The sequence below is a fragment of the Chrysochloris asiatica genome, unplaced genomic scaffold (assembly GCF_000296735.1).
Source record: "Chrysochloris asiatica unplaced genomic scaffold, ChrAsi1.0 scaffold00035, whole genome shotgun sequence".
NCBI classification, from domain to species: domain Eukaryota; kingdom Metazoa; phylum Chordata; class Mammalia; order Afrosoricida; family Chrysochloridae; genus Chrysochloris; species Chrysochloris asiatica.
This window is the reverse complement of record NW_006408553.1, coordinates 3818037-3835134: the sequence shown is the minus strand read 5'-3', so window position 1 is coordinate 3835134 and position 17098 is coordinate 3818037. Positions and strand designations below refer to the sequence as shown.

Below are 17098 nucleotides of genomic sequence, written 5' to 3'. Positions count from 1 at the left end.
ACAGGAGGATAGACATGTAATCAGTGACCAGTATCAAGGGTTCAACCGTATGGACTATTTGCTTTAAGCTATGCATATATGCTTGCTCTCTATTCTTCTTTATAATCTTCTGATGCCTTAGTGTTATCAGCATGGTTTTGTAAATTACAGAGATACAACTAGAAAGTTTTATCAATAGTTTAGAAACACTGAATTGGGGTATGAGAGTCCCCTTTATCTGTGGTTTTACTTTCTGTGGTTTTGATTACACACAATCAATTGCTGTCCAAAAATATGAAGTAGAACATTCCAGAAATAAACAGTTTAATAATCTCTCAGTTTTACTCCATTATGAGTAGTGAGATAGTTCTACAGGCCCACTCCATCCCACCTCAGACATGAGTCATCCCTTTGTCTAGCATACCCATATGTGGGGTACCGTCCTGGTGGGTTTGAACTGCAAATGATACAGTTTGTAAATCAATGCTAATTAAGATATTGTTGTTGCTTTTAGGTGTCACCAAGTCAGTTCAGATTCAGAGCAACCCTGTGCACAACAGAAGAAAACATTGACTAGTTCTGCACTATCCTCACAAATATTGTTATGCTTGATCTCATTGCTCCTGCCATTGTGCCAGTCCATCTCCTTGGCTTCTAAAAGCATTTTGGCTGTAATTCTCCCAACACAGATTTGTTTGTTCTTCAGGCAGTCAGTGGTTCTTCCATTATTGTTCTCCACTCCCATAACTCAAATGCATAAATTCTTCTATGATCTTCCTTATTCACTGTTCAACTTTCTCATGCATATTATTGTTATTAAGTGCCGTTGAGTCGATTCTAACCCATAGCGACCCTGAATAGGGTTTCCTAGGAGTAGCTGGTGAGCTTGAGCTGCCAACCTTGCAGTTCAAATGTCTTTACAGTCTGGCACATTAACCCACAGCGCCACACCAGGACTCCTCTCATTCATATAAGCCTATTGAAAATACCATGGCTTAAGGCATACCTTGGAATCTTGGTGTGGTACTTTAGGATAAGCACTGGACCACAATGCTGATTTGAACAGCAAGGTCTGCAGTTCAAACTCACCAGCTGCTCCTTGGAAATCCTATACAGTGTCATTATGAGTGGCAACTGACTTGACAGCACTTAACAACAACAACAACAACAAGGCACAGTTTCGTCCTCAACTAGTATCTTTGATCTTGAAGATTTTGAAGAGGTTTTGGGCAAAAAATTTGCCTAATGCAACACATGGTTAGATTTCTTGACTGCTGTATCCATGAGTGTTGATTGTGGATCCAAGCAAAATGAAGTCTTTCACAACTTCAGTCATTTCTCCATTTATATAGATGTGGTTTATTGGTCCAGTTGTGAGAAGTCTGGTTTATTTATGTTACAGTGCATCCCATACTGAAATCTGTAGTCTTTCTTCTTCATCAGTGAGGATTTTAAGTCCTCTTCACTTCCAGAAAGCAAGCTTGTATCATCTTCATATTACAAGTTGTTAATGAGTCTTCCCCCAATCTTGGTGCCATGTTCTGCTTCATATAATCCAACTTCGCAGATTATTTGCTCAGCATACAGATTGAATAAGTATGGTGAAAGGATACAATCCTGGCACACACCCATCCTGATTTAAAATCATTCACTATCCCATTTTTCTATTATAACAATTGCCTCTTGGTCTGTAGATAGGTTCCTCATGATCACAGTTAAGTGTTCTGGAATATATCCATTCTTCACAATATTACTTGTAGCTTATCATGATCCACACAGTCAAAAGTCATTGCATAGTCACTAAACCATGTAAACGTCCTAAAGTTATTTTCTGCTGTTAGCTAAGATCCATCTGATGCCAGCAATGATATCCCTAGTTTCACATCTTCTTCTGAATCTGGTTTGAATATCTGGCAGTTCCCCACCAATGTACCGTTTTAAAATTAGTTTTAGCAAAATTCTACCTGTATGTGATATTAATGATACTGTTAGATGATTTTCACATTACATTGGGTCACTCTCCTTTGAATGGACGCAAATATGGATCTTTTCGAATCAGTTGCCAGGTAGCTGTCTTCCAGATTTCTTGGAATGAATGAGCAGCTTCAGTACTTCATCAGTCTGTTGAAAGATTTCAGTTTGTATTCTATCATTTCCCAGAGCCTTGTTTTTCACCAGTGTCTTTAGTGCATATTGGACTTCTTCCTTCAGTATGATCAGTTTTTGATCATATGCTACCTCTCGAAATGGTTGAATGTAGACCATTTATTTTTAATATAGTGACACTGTGTATTCCTTGTATCTTCTTTTGATGCTTTCTGCATCATTCAGTATTTTTCCCACAGAATCCTTCAGTATTTCAAGTCAAGGTTTGACTTTTTGCTTTAGGTCTTTCAACTTGAGAAATGCTGATAATATTCTTCCCTTGTGGTTTTCTAACTCCAGTTCTTTGAACATTTCATTATAATATTTGACTTTATCTTCTCTAGCTACCCTTTGAAATTTTCTGTTTAGCTCTTTTACTTCCTCTTATCTTGCTATTTGCTTTAGCAGCTCTTCACTGGAGAGCAAGTTTCAGATTCTCTTCTGACATCCATTTTGATTTTCCTTTCCTGTCTTTTCCCCCCACAATTATGAGATTTATTTGGGGGGAGCGAACAGGGTACAACTCAGGATCAAAAAGCTCAGGATGTCAACAGTTCTTCAGTCAGGAACGCCTCTTATCTGCCATACTCCAGGCATGTTTCATTTTTGTCTTCAGCCTCTCAGCCATGTAGTCCCTTGGCCTCTGCCCTCCTCCTGCACATGTTACAGAGTTCTTTTAGCCAGTCTGTGACTGTCCAAAGGGCACATTCTTCAAGCCTGTCTCCTTCCTCTAGGTACTCAACTTTACTCAGTCCATAGGTCTAGAGCTGGACTATGCCTTGTCTCTCACCTCTGCCACCTCTGCCATTGCTTCTACCATCACTTCTACTGTCCTTGTTGCTGTAGGTAGGAATCTCATGCATCACTCGTGCCCTTCTGGTTTTTTTAAGTTTTTATTGTGAATTGAGTGATAGTTTACATGGGAAAAATCCATTTTACACTCATAGTTTCATTGATTAAGATCTCCATGCATCATCATACAACAGTATATGCTTCTATTTCCTCTGTGTTTTGTTTTTTTGTTGTTGTTGTTGTTTTTCATTCCCTAACCCCCCTTGGGGTAAGGAGCTCTGGTAGTGTAGTGGTTATGAATCGGGCTGCGAACCACAAGGTCAGCAGTCTGAAACTACCAGCTGTTCCACGGGAGAAAGATGAGGCTTTCTGCTCCCATAAAGATTTACAGCCTCGGAAACCCTGTACAGGGTCGCTATGAGTCAGAACCGACTCCACGGCACATAACGACAACAACAACAACCCCCCTTGGGATGTACACAAAAACACTCAGGAATATATAATCATTTAAACAAACAAAGGGCACATTCTTCAAGCCTGCTTCCTAGACTCCAGCTCTCAGTCTCTCTCTTTCCATGAATCTAGAGTTCTCAGTTGCTTCTTCTTGCCGTGTCCTCATCTCTACCTCCATCTCTGGTGTTGCTGCTTCTCTGGATAGGGCCCCATGTTCCGCTTGTAGTTTTCTCCCTTGATGGTCCTAGGGGTGTCTGTTACTGGACTGTAAGATTAACTACTCCCCCCTTTTTGTTATAAAACTTCTACCTTTACAGTTGTGACAGTTGCAATTAATCGTAACATTTACTAACTGTTGAATCATAAGAATCTTATCCCCATCTCCTTTCACCAGACCTATCTAGACAAGATGAAAACTATTCATTGGGGATTCCACCTTCCCTCACACACCCTAAAACTACACTCCTTCTTGAAAACTTGTTAGCCAGTCATTTTATGCCTTTATTGCCCCCTCATTTTAGGGGGCCAGTGGCCAAGTTGCCCATCCCTATCTACCCTGTGTACAGAGGGGATAGCATTGATACTTGATGTGAAGACTCCTTCCCTCTCAGCTGGTATTTTGAACTTTCCTGGATTTTTAATGACCTTTTATTTTCTTCTTATATGATGTTCTTGATGTCATCTCACCTCTCTTCTGGTTTTCAGTCATTAGTATCTATGCATCAAATATGTTCTTGAGATGGTTTTTAAATTCAGATGGGGCATGTTCAAGGTCATATTTTGACTCTTTTGGGCTTGTTTTAATTTTCAGCTTCAGTCTGAACTTGCATATGAGCAATTTATGGTCTGTTTTAAGGTTAGCCTCTGGCCTTATTTTGGCTGATGATACTGAGATTTTCACCTGTCTCTTCCCTTTGATTTCAACAGTTTGATTCCTGTGTATTCCATCTAATGAGGTCCAGGTGTATAGTTATCTTTTATGTTGTTTAAAAGAAGTATTTGCAGTGAAGAAGTCATAGGTCTTGCAAAATTCTATCATGCAGTCTCCAGCATCGTTTCTACCACTAAGGCTATATTTTCCAACTACTGAGCTTTCCTCTTTCTTTCCAGCTTTCACATTGCAATCACCAGTAATTATCAGTACATCTTTATTGCATGTTTGATCACTTTAATACTGATGGATTTGGTAGAGTTCTTAAATTCCATCATCACTGGTTTTAGGGTTGTGTAAGTTTGATTAATGGTGATATGAACTTTTCTTCTTTGTAGTTGTATGGATATTAATCTATCACAGCATTGGACTTCAAGATACAATTTTGAAATGTTGTATTTGGTGATGAATGCTGTGCCATTCCTCGTGAATTTGTCATGCCCAGCATAATGAATTTCAGATTCAAAATGGCCAATATCAATCCATTTCCGTTTAGCATAGTGGATAACATACGGGGTTGCTAACCACAAGGTCAGAAGTTTGACTCTACCAGTCGCTTTGTGGGAGAAATATGAGGCTTTCTGCAACTATAAAGATTTACAGCCTCAGAAACCCTATACAGGCTCACTATAAGTTGAAACTAACTTAGTGTTACCTTACCACCAGTGCCTAGGATTGGGAGTATGGTGGTTGTTGTTACGTGCCGTGGAGTCGGTTCCGACTCATAGTGACCCTATACAGGGTTTCCAAGGCTGTAAATCTTTATGGGAGCAGAAAGCCTCATCTTTCTCCCGTAGAACAGCTGGTAGTTTCGAACTGCTGACCTTGCAGTTCGCAGCCCAATTCTTAACCACTACGCTACCAGAGCTCCTTGGGAGTGTGGTAGCTCCCTACAATAAACACAAGGTCTGTGGCTCAAATCTTCCAGCTGCTCCGTGGAAGAAAGATGAGGCTTTCTTTTCCTGCAAAGATTTAAAGCCTCATAAGCCATTCTATTCAGGGTCACTATGAGTCAGAAGCAACTTGTTGCCATTTAACAACTGAAGCAATGAATAGGATGGGGTCTTGGTGTGGCAGTGTAGGGTAAGTACTAGGCTTCTAACCTCAAGGTCAGTGGTTCAAACCACCAATCACTCCTTGGAAACCCTATATAGGGTTGCTATGAGTCAGAACCAACTCGATGCCACAAAACAACAACAATGCCTAGGATATCGATCTTTATGTGTTCAATTTCCTGTTGTACAACTTCCAATTTTCCTAGATTTATACATTGTAAATTCTGTTGTCCAATTATTAATGGATGTTTACAGCTGTTTATTCTCATTTTTAGTTGTGCCCCATTAGCATATGAAGGTGCCAAGAGCTTTACTACATTCATGTCATTGTGGTCAAGTCTACTTTGAAGAGGCAGCTCTTCTCCATTCATATTTAGAATACCTTTAAGCCTGAGGGACTTACCTTATGTCACTGTAGCTAATAATGTTCTAGTGTTATTCATAATGTTTTCGTCTACTGGTCCTATATCTGACAACATTCCACTGCTATTCATAATTTTTTAGTGACTAACCGTACATATTGTCAGGAGGGACCAGTCACTGGAAAAAGATATCATGTTTGGTAAGGTGGAGGGTCAGAGGAAGACCCCCAATGAGATGGATTGGCCAAGTGGCAGCATCGATGGACTCAAGCGTGACAATAGTGAAGTTGGCCCAGGATCGGGCAGTGTTTCATTCTGCTGTGTATAAGATCGCTATGAGCTGGTACCAACTCTATGGCACCTAACAACAACAACAACCACTCAGAAGTAGTCCTTCTTTCTAGTCTGTCTTAGTCTGGAATCTCTGCTGAAACCTGCCCACCATGGGTGACATGGTTGGTATTTAAAATACCCATGTCATAGATTCCAGCATCACAGCAACATACAAGCTCATTATATGAGTAACTGACAGAGGAGTGATGGTATTAAGACGTGTGTAGTTATTAAGTGCTGTTGAGTTGGACCCAACTCATAACAACCTTGTATAGGGTCTCTGAGGAGTGGCTTGTGAGTTTGAACCACCAGTCTTGTTCAAGCTGACCTTGTAGTCTGGTGCTTATCCTGTAGTGCCATACCACCAAGACAGTTGTTGTTTTTGTTAAATGATGTTAAGTTGCTTCCAACTCATAGCGACCCTGTACACGGTTTCCAAGACTTTAAATCTTTGAAGGGGCAGAAAGCCTTATCTTTCTCCCATGGAGCAAGTTGGTGGGCTGAAACGGTGGAACTGGTGTTCAGCAGTCCAGTGCTTATCGTATGGAGCCACTGCGTTACCTAGTGGCCAGAAAAACAAAACAAAAAGCAAACCTGTGGCCATCAGGTCAGTCTGATGATAGCAAGCTCATGTGTTAGAGAGTAGAGCTGCTTCATAGGGGGTTTTGTTTTAATGCTGTCATCTTTATGGAAGCATATTACTAGGCCTTTCTTTTATGGAGATAGTGGGCGACTTCAAACTGCCATCCTTTTATTGAGTAGCCAAAAGCAAACTATCTGTGCTCCTCAGGGACCTTAGATAGAGTGCTTGAGGCACACATGGTGTTTTGGCATTGATAGCGACTAACTACCAGAGAAAAAACAATTCAAATACTAAAAAATGGTTTCTTTGGAAAATGGGGCTGGAGAAGTTAGACAAGAGTAAATCTAAGAGGCCAATTTTATAGTCAGAGCATTTCATTATTTAAAAAAATTTTTAACCACATTATTGAATTTCCATTATAGGTCCAACTGTCATTTTACCCTCCCGTGATTTGTTTCCAATTTGAAATATTGAAGCATTAGTTGATTTTGTAGGATGTAAAAATCTTCAGTTCATAATTATTTTCTATTCCATTTTAAATACACTTTGAACGTGAGCATCTTGAGCTATGAAGGTTCACTCACTTCAGAATGTCTTACACACTTGCCTGTGATGGAAAGTTTTGAAATTTAGTCCCACTTGTCAAATTTGAGAGAGTAGATGTTACTTTGAGTCACACATACTGAAAATAGAATTTATAATGGCAATGCAGAATTCTGTGCTATTGTATAACATTGGAAGCAGCGACACTATAATTAAGAGATAATAAAAGTGGATTTTTTTTTCTCCCCCCACAAGACAGTTGTCTTTCTCTTGTTAGAGAGAGCTTTAATTTGAGGCAAAAGCAAAGCAATTATTTTTAAAGTAGGCTAAGGTTCACCCCCTTCCACTTCGCAGTTTTGTGGCAGTGATGTACATAATGATGCAGTTTGAGCTGGTAATACAAGGTTAAAGTGCCGTTTAAGTCTTCAAGTAGTAGTTTCTGACAAGTCAGTCTAGTTTTTGCTGTCACTTTGTCTATTTTATTTTATTTTTTTAAAAAATGCATCTTCACCATTCTACATAGAATAAGTTTTAGAGTTTAAGTTCTACTTACAATGGCTACTTAAACCATTTGTAAAATCTGCCTTTCCTGCAGTGGAGTAAAGTTGTTTAAAAGAGGCCACCCACTATTCTCCTCAGCAGCAGTACTTTTGACAAGGAACCAAAGGATATAAACTGTCAATCTTTTAGTGCCCCAAAAAACCCATGTTCAGAATCTCTGACGTATTTCTTTCTAAAATAGAAATGCATATTTTCACTGTAAGTGATTTTTTAAAGCTGTTCTATTCGTGCTGTTTACCCAGTAAGTTTAAACTTTATATTTTCCAATTACATATTACAAAATTTGGGTGTCTCTGTCATGGTAATGAGGCAGCACACTGGACTGCTGATCACAGTGGTGACAATTAAAATCCAGCTGTTCCTTTGGGGAAAGACAAGACCTTCTGCTTCCATGAAGATTTACAGCCTCAGAAACCTTCTATGGGGACACTACACTACATGTCGGAATCAACTCAGTGGCAGTGGGTTTGGTCATAATAACAAGCCCTGGTGGTGTTGTGGGGTTATAAGCATTGGACTACTAGCCAACAAGGCTGGCAGTTGAAGCCCACCAGCCATTCCACATAAGAAAGCTAACGTTGTCTGCTTCCATAAAGATTTCCAGTCTTGAAAGCTCTATGGAGTATTTCTGCTCTGCCCAATTGTGTCGCTTCTAGTGAGAATTGACTAGGTGGGAGTGAGCTGGGGTCAGTTTGGGTCATAGTAATTTGATGCAGTGTATTAAATCCTGATTCTCTAGTAATATGATGGAAAAATTGGAATGTAAAGTACAGTATTGATTCTAGGAGGTTACCGAAAGAAAACAATGAAGGTTATGGAAATGTATGCATTAAAAATTGTATGACTGGAGTGTTATTGCTGGGTGTTATTGAGTCATTTCTGACTTATAGCAACTCCTTGTGACCGAACAGAAGTACTCCATAGGGCTTTCTTGGCTGTAATTTTTATGAAAGCTGATTACCAGGTTTTTCTCTAATGGAACTAACTGCTGGGTTGGGTTTTAACCACTAACCTTTGGGTTGGCAGTCGAGTACTTCTGCACTGGTCCACATCAGGGCTCCTTTAATACTGGATAATTCACACTTAAGAATTTGGGCTTTGAAATTAAATAGACCATTGAGTTCATATTAAAAAGACAGAAAAACATTTTTTAAACAATTGTGTGTACCAGTTCACTCACTCCTGATGGGGAGAGAAGGGAAAAGTTAGACCTGACTTGGTACCTTTTAAGGTGAGAGATGAATTACAAAAAGGAGTCCTCCAACTCTTTAGACACAAAGGCCATGGATAAGTATCTCATAGGAGAGAACAGTTAATGTAGGAACCTTAACTTGTGAGCAATCAAATGAGGCTGATGCCTATGAGATGCTTATTAGCACAGTGCCTGGCACTGAGCAGAAACCTAAGTGTTATTCTGCCTTCTATATCACCTCATCATCAGCTTTGAAACAGGTTAATGTGGCCTGTGAAAGATTCCCTAAATGAAAGATGATAGTAAAGCAATACAACAATGTCATTCTTGCAGTTTGTTTTTTTCAATTGTGATGAATTCTGTTTAAACCTGTCATATAATAAGTAAGCAAGATTAAAAGCAACAAATATAACCCAAATTTTGTGGCTACATAGTAAAATGATTGTTGTTGCTGTTATTAAGTGATGTCAAATCGGTTCTGACTCATAGAGACCCTGTATAGCGTTTCCACCAACATTGTGATTCAAATTGACCTTGAGAACCAGTGTTTTACCCCACAGCGCCACACCAGGATTCCAGTAAAATGATTAGAAGGTTTTAAGTATTGACAGTGATTGTCTCTGGGAGTTAGAGTGGCGATTTTATATTTGTATGCCTGTGATTTCTTTTTCATTATTTATATTTTTACCAGTGCTACTGCAGTCATGGTATGGCACTGTAAGATAAGCACTGTGCTGCTAACATCAAGATTGACAGTTCAAAACCACCAGTCACTCATTAGAAACCCTGTACAAGGTTGCTGTGAGTTGAAACTAACTCAAAGGCACATGACAACCACAATTCTGGACACCTGTAACATATCATCAGGAGGGAAATTCAATATTTTATGTATTTAAAATACAATATTGACATTGATGCAATGAAACAGTTTAAACCAGGATATAATTACGTCTGAAAATAAAAAAAAAATGTATGCAAATTAATGTCAAGTATAAAAAGCTATGGTATATCATAGCATGATTACTAATACAAAAGCAATAACAACTTATGGTAATATTATGGATATTTTGTCCTTTCTTTTAAAATTTTCATTAATGATGGTTGTCATACTGTTCTTACAATAAATAAACTGGGGGAAGGGTGTAGTTGCGATGGTTGACAACCATACTCTTGTGTTTTAGCAGCACTTAGGAGCTCTGGTAGCATAGTGGTTATGAGTCGGGCTGCTAACCTCAAGGTCAGCAGTTTGAAATTACCAGCCATTCTGCGGGAGAAAGATGAGGCTTTCTGCTCCTGTAAAGATTTACAGCCTCAGAAACCCTGTGCAGGGTCGCTATGAGTCAGATCTGACTCCACAGCACACCACCATCACCACCAGTAATTTCTGGGAAGATAATCCTGTTGGGAATACACTTTTACCTGTCCTTTTTTAAAATGATAGGAAACACTGGACATCTAACAAATGAATGTTTGTCCTGAAATGGAAAAGCTAAGAGTTATACATACAGTAACATCTGGTAGCTGGGCTATTCTCACACACACATGCCTGAGCAGCAAAGCAGAACTAGCCCTGGAGGGAACGCCAGTAACAGTGTTTTAGGCAGAGGAGCTAGAAGTCTTTGCTTGATGGAGCTCCTAACCTCCAGAAAATCCAGGTTGCTGTCAGGCATCTGCCATAAAACCTGGAGAACAGATTCTGTCTAGGGCTGCTTGCCCTTGCCACTCTAAATTATGTGTATTAACCTGCAGCAGCTTTTGCTTAGGGGCATTTTAAATGGACCAGGGGCCGTCAGGCTGATTTACAATTACAATCACTTATTTGAATTGCTATTTGTAGACATGCGTGCTCAGCAGACTCTTTGACTTGGCTTAGGTTATACTGTGCTCGTGAAGTTGAAGATACTGGACTTGGTGTCACTTGATGAGGTCTGCTTGTCTGATTCAGCATTATTTGCCCTTCTCAAACTGAAATGGTTTTACTTAGTTTTGAGGGTCTTTTTGTGATTGATGTTTTTTTTGGTCTTTGTTTTTGATAACATTTTACTTTTTATAAGTTTCACAAACAGCTCTTTGTAACTTGCTCAAGAAATTATGAAAATACCATCAGAATCCATGGCATCATTTTAAAGAGATTTTTCCTTTCTTGAGCCACTAGGCTTGATTTTCTTGGAGTTCAGTGTTTGTACCTTTTACATTTAATTAAGTTGTTGAACTTTAGTAACAACAGTCAGTTCTGACTTATAGTGACTCACTTGCATACTTGCTAGTTATATTGTTGAAAAAGTTATTTGCAATTAGTAAATTAACTCTATCATATAATCTGTCATGCAAAACTCTATCATACAATCTCTGCTGATATTTCTGTCACCTAAGCCATATTTCTCAACTACTGATCTTTTTCTTTCTTCCCAACTTTTGCATTACAACCACCAGTACGTAATCAAAGCCTCTTGGTTTGGTTAATTCCAAACAGCAGTTGTTTGTAAACTTCATTGTCTTTGGCATTAGTGGTTGCTGTGAAGTTGAATATTAGTAATATTATCTGGTCTTCTTTGTATGCATATGGATGTTATCCTATCACTGAGAGCATTATACTTCAGAATAGATCATGATATGTTCTGACAAGGAATGTGATGTCATTTCTCTTCAATTTGTCCTTCCTGATATAAGAAGCCATATGATTGTCTTACTCACAATGGCCACTACCAGCCCATTTTGGCTCATTAATGCCTAGGACATCTTTCTTCAAGCGTTCCATTTAATTTTTGACAACTTACAATTTTCATAGATTCATATTATGTACACTCTGTGTTTTAATTGTTCATGGATGTTTGTAGCTTTATCTTCTTATTTTGAGTCGTGTCACAACAACAAATATATGTCCTGAAGACTTTGCTCTGTCCGTGTCATTAAGATAAGCTCTGCTTTGAGGAGACAGCTCTTCCCACCTGAGGGGCTCATCTAAGAGCACTTGATCTGAATATCTTCCGTTGCTATTCAAAAAAAATTTCATGGGGCAAGTTTTTCAGAAATCAATTACCAGGCCCTTCTGCCGAGTCTTAGACTGTCCATTTCTCATACTGTAGTGACTGTGTCAGTGGATCTCACCAGATGAAATACACAGGAATGAAATTGACTGAATTTGTGGAACAAGACAACAGAGAAGCTCAAGATGATCAGTCATCTATATGTCACTGGCAGTGTCACCCAGGGTGTATGGGTTTCAGCAGAGCTTCCAGACTAAGATTTTATGCCTACCACCTGTTATAAACCTAGGGATGATTGATGCCATCCGTTGCTTAATATTGTGTGACTCATTACCCAGAGTGTTAACTTCTGTTGTACACAAATTGGACTCATGTGCTGCAATAGTAATCTAAAAGTGCTTAAACTGTGATGTTAATTAACATTTTATAGTACTTCTTATGGTGATGCCTTAGGATATTTTGTAAAAATGAGAGACAAATGTACAAGGAATACTCTTAATCTCATTTAATAGTATGTGGGCCTGTCATCTATGAATTTACCTAAATGATTTCACACCAGTAACAAAACAAACTCCCCTTGTCTTCAGTGTTATCTTCAACTGCCTAAATAAAGTAGAACTTAAGGGATTGCTTCATACCAAGGTGGTGTATCATTTCATTTTACAGAATAGATCCTTTGAAAAATTCCTTCACTGTTTTGATACTGTCATTTGAGAAATAAATGAACTTTTAAAATGCCATATGCCTTTTACAAATCTAGTATGGACGTGTCCTAATTATACTAGGATCAAATAACTGACAGAGCACATCTTTTTTTCCCCAGTTCAGCAAGGTTGTTGGATTTATTCTGGAATGTTCTCACTGAGAATGTTTTAAATATCTTTCTCCATTACTAGAATGAAATTGAAGGTTCTTTGCATAGATATGTCACTTTCCTATGCTTCCTTAAGGTTTTTGGTCTGGCATAACCTGGTTTTGGGCTATGGCTCAAGAATTCTTTTTTATTTTAAGGTATGGCTTACAGATCAGATATTTGCTACTCTTGTGGGGAAAGGTGGTATTTTCATCAGTTTAACATGGGGCAGTGGAAGAATGTTTTCAAACCAACTGGGAAGAAAAGTTAATGTTGTTAAGTTGGTCTTGACTCATAGCAACCCTGTCTAGAGTTTCCAAGGAGCAACTGGTGGGTTTGAACCACTGACCTTATGATTCAAACCAATCCTGTGGTCCAGTGCTTTATCCCACAGTGCCACACACACATATGTATTAAATAAACAAACAAAATAGGTAGTGAGCATCCTGTGTCTTTCTGTCACTACATCTTTCTGTTATGAAACTTAGCAAAAATGAAAAACAGATAATCAGAGAACTGATGGTGAGTAGTAGTCAAAAATGGAATTTGACTGTAGAAATAGCACTGTGCTCTCCGAATAAACAGAAAAATAATGACAATGAGATCTTAAACATAGTCTGTTTCCTGTTCAGTTGATAAATAAAGTTTGAGTATGAATGCAAATATAAACATTTTATGAAACCTGTAATTGTTGGCAGATTAAAAAGTTCATAGTCCTATTTTGTGACATAAACCTATCATTACTCTTTTATTGAGTTTTTTGTTGCTTAGGATTATTTTATACCTTTGCTCTATAAAAGAAGGGACACAGACAGTCTTTCTATTCCCAATTATGCCTTTAACTATCAGTGGTAATATTTGAAACCAAAATAGTATAGGCAAATCATGTTTTTATAATATTTCCAAATAGATTTCTTCAAGTGTCTAATAAGGATGCTATAACAAAATAATATCTGGGTTATAATACTGAAAATGTTAGTGATAGTTCAGATATCAGACATCTTTGGAACAGTTGCCAGATGTTCTTTTATGGAAATGTATATTCTGTATTTTCATGTATCCTTGGATAATAAATACAGAGACTTGTAGACCTTTTCATTTTTTTTAACTTTCAGTGTATGGGAAGCAGCCCCGGAGCCAGGGCTGATGTACAGCAAATGTGCTGATTCCACTGCACAGATTGTTTACTGTGGGTTAAGGCATCACACTGTAAAGCCGTTTGAACTGCAAGGTTGGTGGTTCAAGCTCACCAGCTGCTCCTGGGAAACCCTTTTATACAGGGTCGCTATGGGTCAGAACTGACTTAATGGCACTTAACAACAACTTTGTGCTTGGATCAGCGTTTTTTCTCTGAAAATTCAGAACCCATGCTATCCAAGAGTTATCCAAGACATTATATCCTTAGTCTAGTTTAAGTGGCCACCTCTTGTGTACAAATCAGAGTAAAATGTTCAATGCTATGGGAAATTGAGAGCTGCAGGTCAAGTGGGGTCTCAGTTTCCATATCCATAAAATGGACATTATAATAGTACTTTCCTCTTAGAGTTGAGGGACTTCAGTTAATACATGTCAAGTGTTGGGACAGTGCTTAAAACAGTATGTACTCAATAGATGTTAGCTACTGCTGCACAAGATCTCTTTAAAGTGTTCAAGTACAAAGATAATCAGTTTGAAGACTAAGGTGCATGTTACCCAAGCCATGGTATTTTCAGTAAACTCATATGCATGTAAAAGTTGGACAATGCATAAAGAATATTACAAAAGAATTGATGGATTTGAGTTATGGTGTTAGAGAAGATTGTTTAAAGTACCCTGGACCTCCAAAAGAACAAACAAGTCTGTGTTGGAAGAAGTACAACCAGGAGTGCTCCTTATAAGCCAAGAGGACCAGACTTCATCTCTCATACTTCCGACATGTTATCAGAAAGGACCTGTCCCTGGAGAAGGACATCATGCTTGGTATCATGGAGGGTCAATGAAAAAGAGGAAGACCCCCAATGATATAAATTGGTACAGCAGGAGCAGCAATGGACTCAAGCATAACAATTGTAAAGGGGGCACAGGGTGGGGCAGTGTTTCATTCTGTTGTGCTTAGGGTGTTATAAGTCAGAACAGACTCAGCTCCTAATAACAACAGCTGCTATTATTACTGCACTGCTAATGACTACTGCTATTAGTATAGCTGTTGTTGTTTGTTTGTTGTTGAGTGTTGTCAAGTCCATTCTGACTTATAGTAACCCTGTATAGGGTTTCCAAGGAGTGACTGATGAGCTTGAACCACTGACCTTGTGGTTCAAAACAACTTTGTAGAATGGTGGGTAAGTATTACCTGAGAGGACTAAGATGTGTGTTTGTGAGCAGGGATGCCTTGGAAGATCCTAGACTTCAGTGAAATTAAGGAAAATAATGACTTTCCCCTCGTGTCTCACCTCCTTTCTCTACTGCTCTGCCTGTTACTGTTCTCACCTCACATGCATGGTATGCCTGACCATTACAAAGGATTATCACCTGGAGAATTTCGTTTTCTTATTGTCCCCTTAGAAAATGTTTGCTCATCTGAATTGCCCTGTACAGTAGTTTTGAAATCCTTTACTCGTCACCTGTGTATTTCTCAGAACTGCAAATGTAATTAGCAATGGAGACAGTAATGTGAAATAGAGACAACCATGTCCAAAAGAGCTGTTTAAATCAAAAAGTAGCTATAGTGCCAGCCCAGTATCAAGAACACTGTTGTGTACTTGCTTTGTTAATGTTACTGTCTTTTCTGTTTCCTGTTTTGTGTGTAATATTTAATGTAAAAGTTTACACAATACAGTAGAGTCCCATTTATCAATTCATGCACAAATATTTCTATGATGTTGGTTGCTTTTCCACAATATATGTATATCCTTTCCATTTCTACCCTACCTGCTCTGTTTTCATCCATCCAGTTTCCTGCCTCTCCTTTCTTTCTCATCTTTGGCTTTTGTGTAAATGTTGATAATTTGATTTCCAATAGTTGTTTGTTTAGCGAAGCCCATTTCTCATGACTGTTGTTTATTTATAGGCTAATCTATTATTTTGGGAGCACAGTGGTTCCGTAGAAGAAGTTCTGGACTGTGAACCACAAGGTCAATGGTTTGAGTCCACCAGCTGATCCATGGGATGAAAATGAGGCTTTTTGCTACCACCGAGATTTAAAGCTTTGGAAGGTCTCTATGAGTCAGAGCACTGGACTGAAAGGTCGGTTTGAACCACAAGGTTGGTGGTTCAAACTCATCAACTGCTCTTTGGAAGCCCTATACAGGACAGCTATGAGTCAGAATTGGTTCAATGGCACTTGATCACAATAATCTGTTGTTTGGCTGAAAGGTGATCTTCCAGAATGGTTTCAATTCCAAGTTCATAGAGTATCTTAGGGAAATATTCTGGGAGATTCCTTTAGTTTCTCAGTTCAGTAAGTTTGCTCTTTCTTAAGAATTTGAGATTTGTTATATGGTTTTGTTTTTGTTTTCCTCATTACCAGATGCTCCAGTGTGCCCTTGGTCAGAATAGTCAGTAATGGTAGCTAGGCACCATACAGTTCTTCCAGTCTCAGACTAGAAGAGGCTATGGCTATCATTGTCATTAGTTCTAAAGGTTAATTTCTTCCTTTGTTCTTTGGTTTCCTCTTCTCTCTTTATCTCCAGATGGGAAGAGACCAATAGTTGTATTTTAAGGTCCATTCTATTTTTGTTGTTGTTGTTTACCTCTATCCTTGTACTGCCTTTTTTGTATATATATTTTTTTATCTAGGTTAGTGTAGTTGCCTCCTTTCTGGTTGCCTTTGTTTCAGTTTCTCTCCCATATCCCTTATCCAAATGAATTCTTCATAGATTATAAAACTTTTGACTAGAGTATTTAAAGAGAGAGAGCTGCAGAGTTTATTTTTGGCAGTAGAGTAGCTTACAGAGTCTGAATAATTACAATTAGAAAATATCTAAAAATTATACATAAGATATTTTTGAACACCTTTTAGTGAATTATTGAGCTGATAAAAATAAAAAGGAAAGTCCTGTGAGGCCAAGAATAAACCCTGAGATTTTGCCAAAGCCTGCACTACAAAACATCCTAAAGGGAGTTCTGTGGACTTAGAACCAACAAGAACAGACAACAACCAGAGATTGAAATACTTGGCAGCACCTCCCATAACTGAATCGACAGAAGGAAGAATAGCGAATAGAACAAAACTGTAAGAATAAACTCAGAGTATCTGGGAGGTCAGTCTATGATCAAAATAATTACAATGTAAAAGAAGGTAAACACGTAGGAACAGAGATCCAGATGGGGAGAAGGTCAGGTAGATTACAG

General features: G+C 38.5%; 1 protein-coding gene across 1 annotated transcript in view; it reads left to right on the top strand.

Annotated features, from left to right (window-relative positions):
* PSD3 (pleckstrin and Sec7 domain containing 3) overlaps window positions 1-17098 on the top strand; it is a 375019-nt gene that overhangs the window by 257167 nt on the left and 100754 nt on the right. The gene's annotated exons all lie outside the window — the stretch shown is intronic.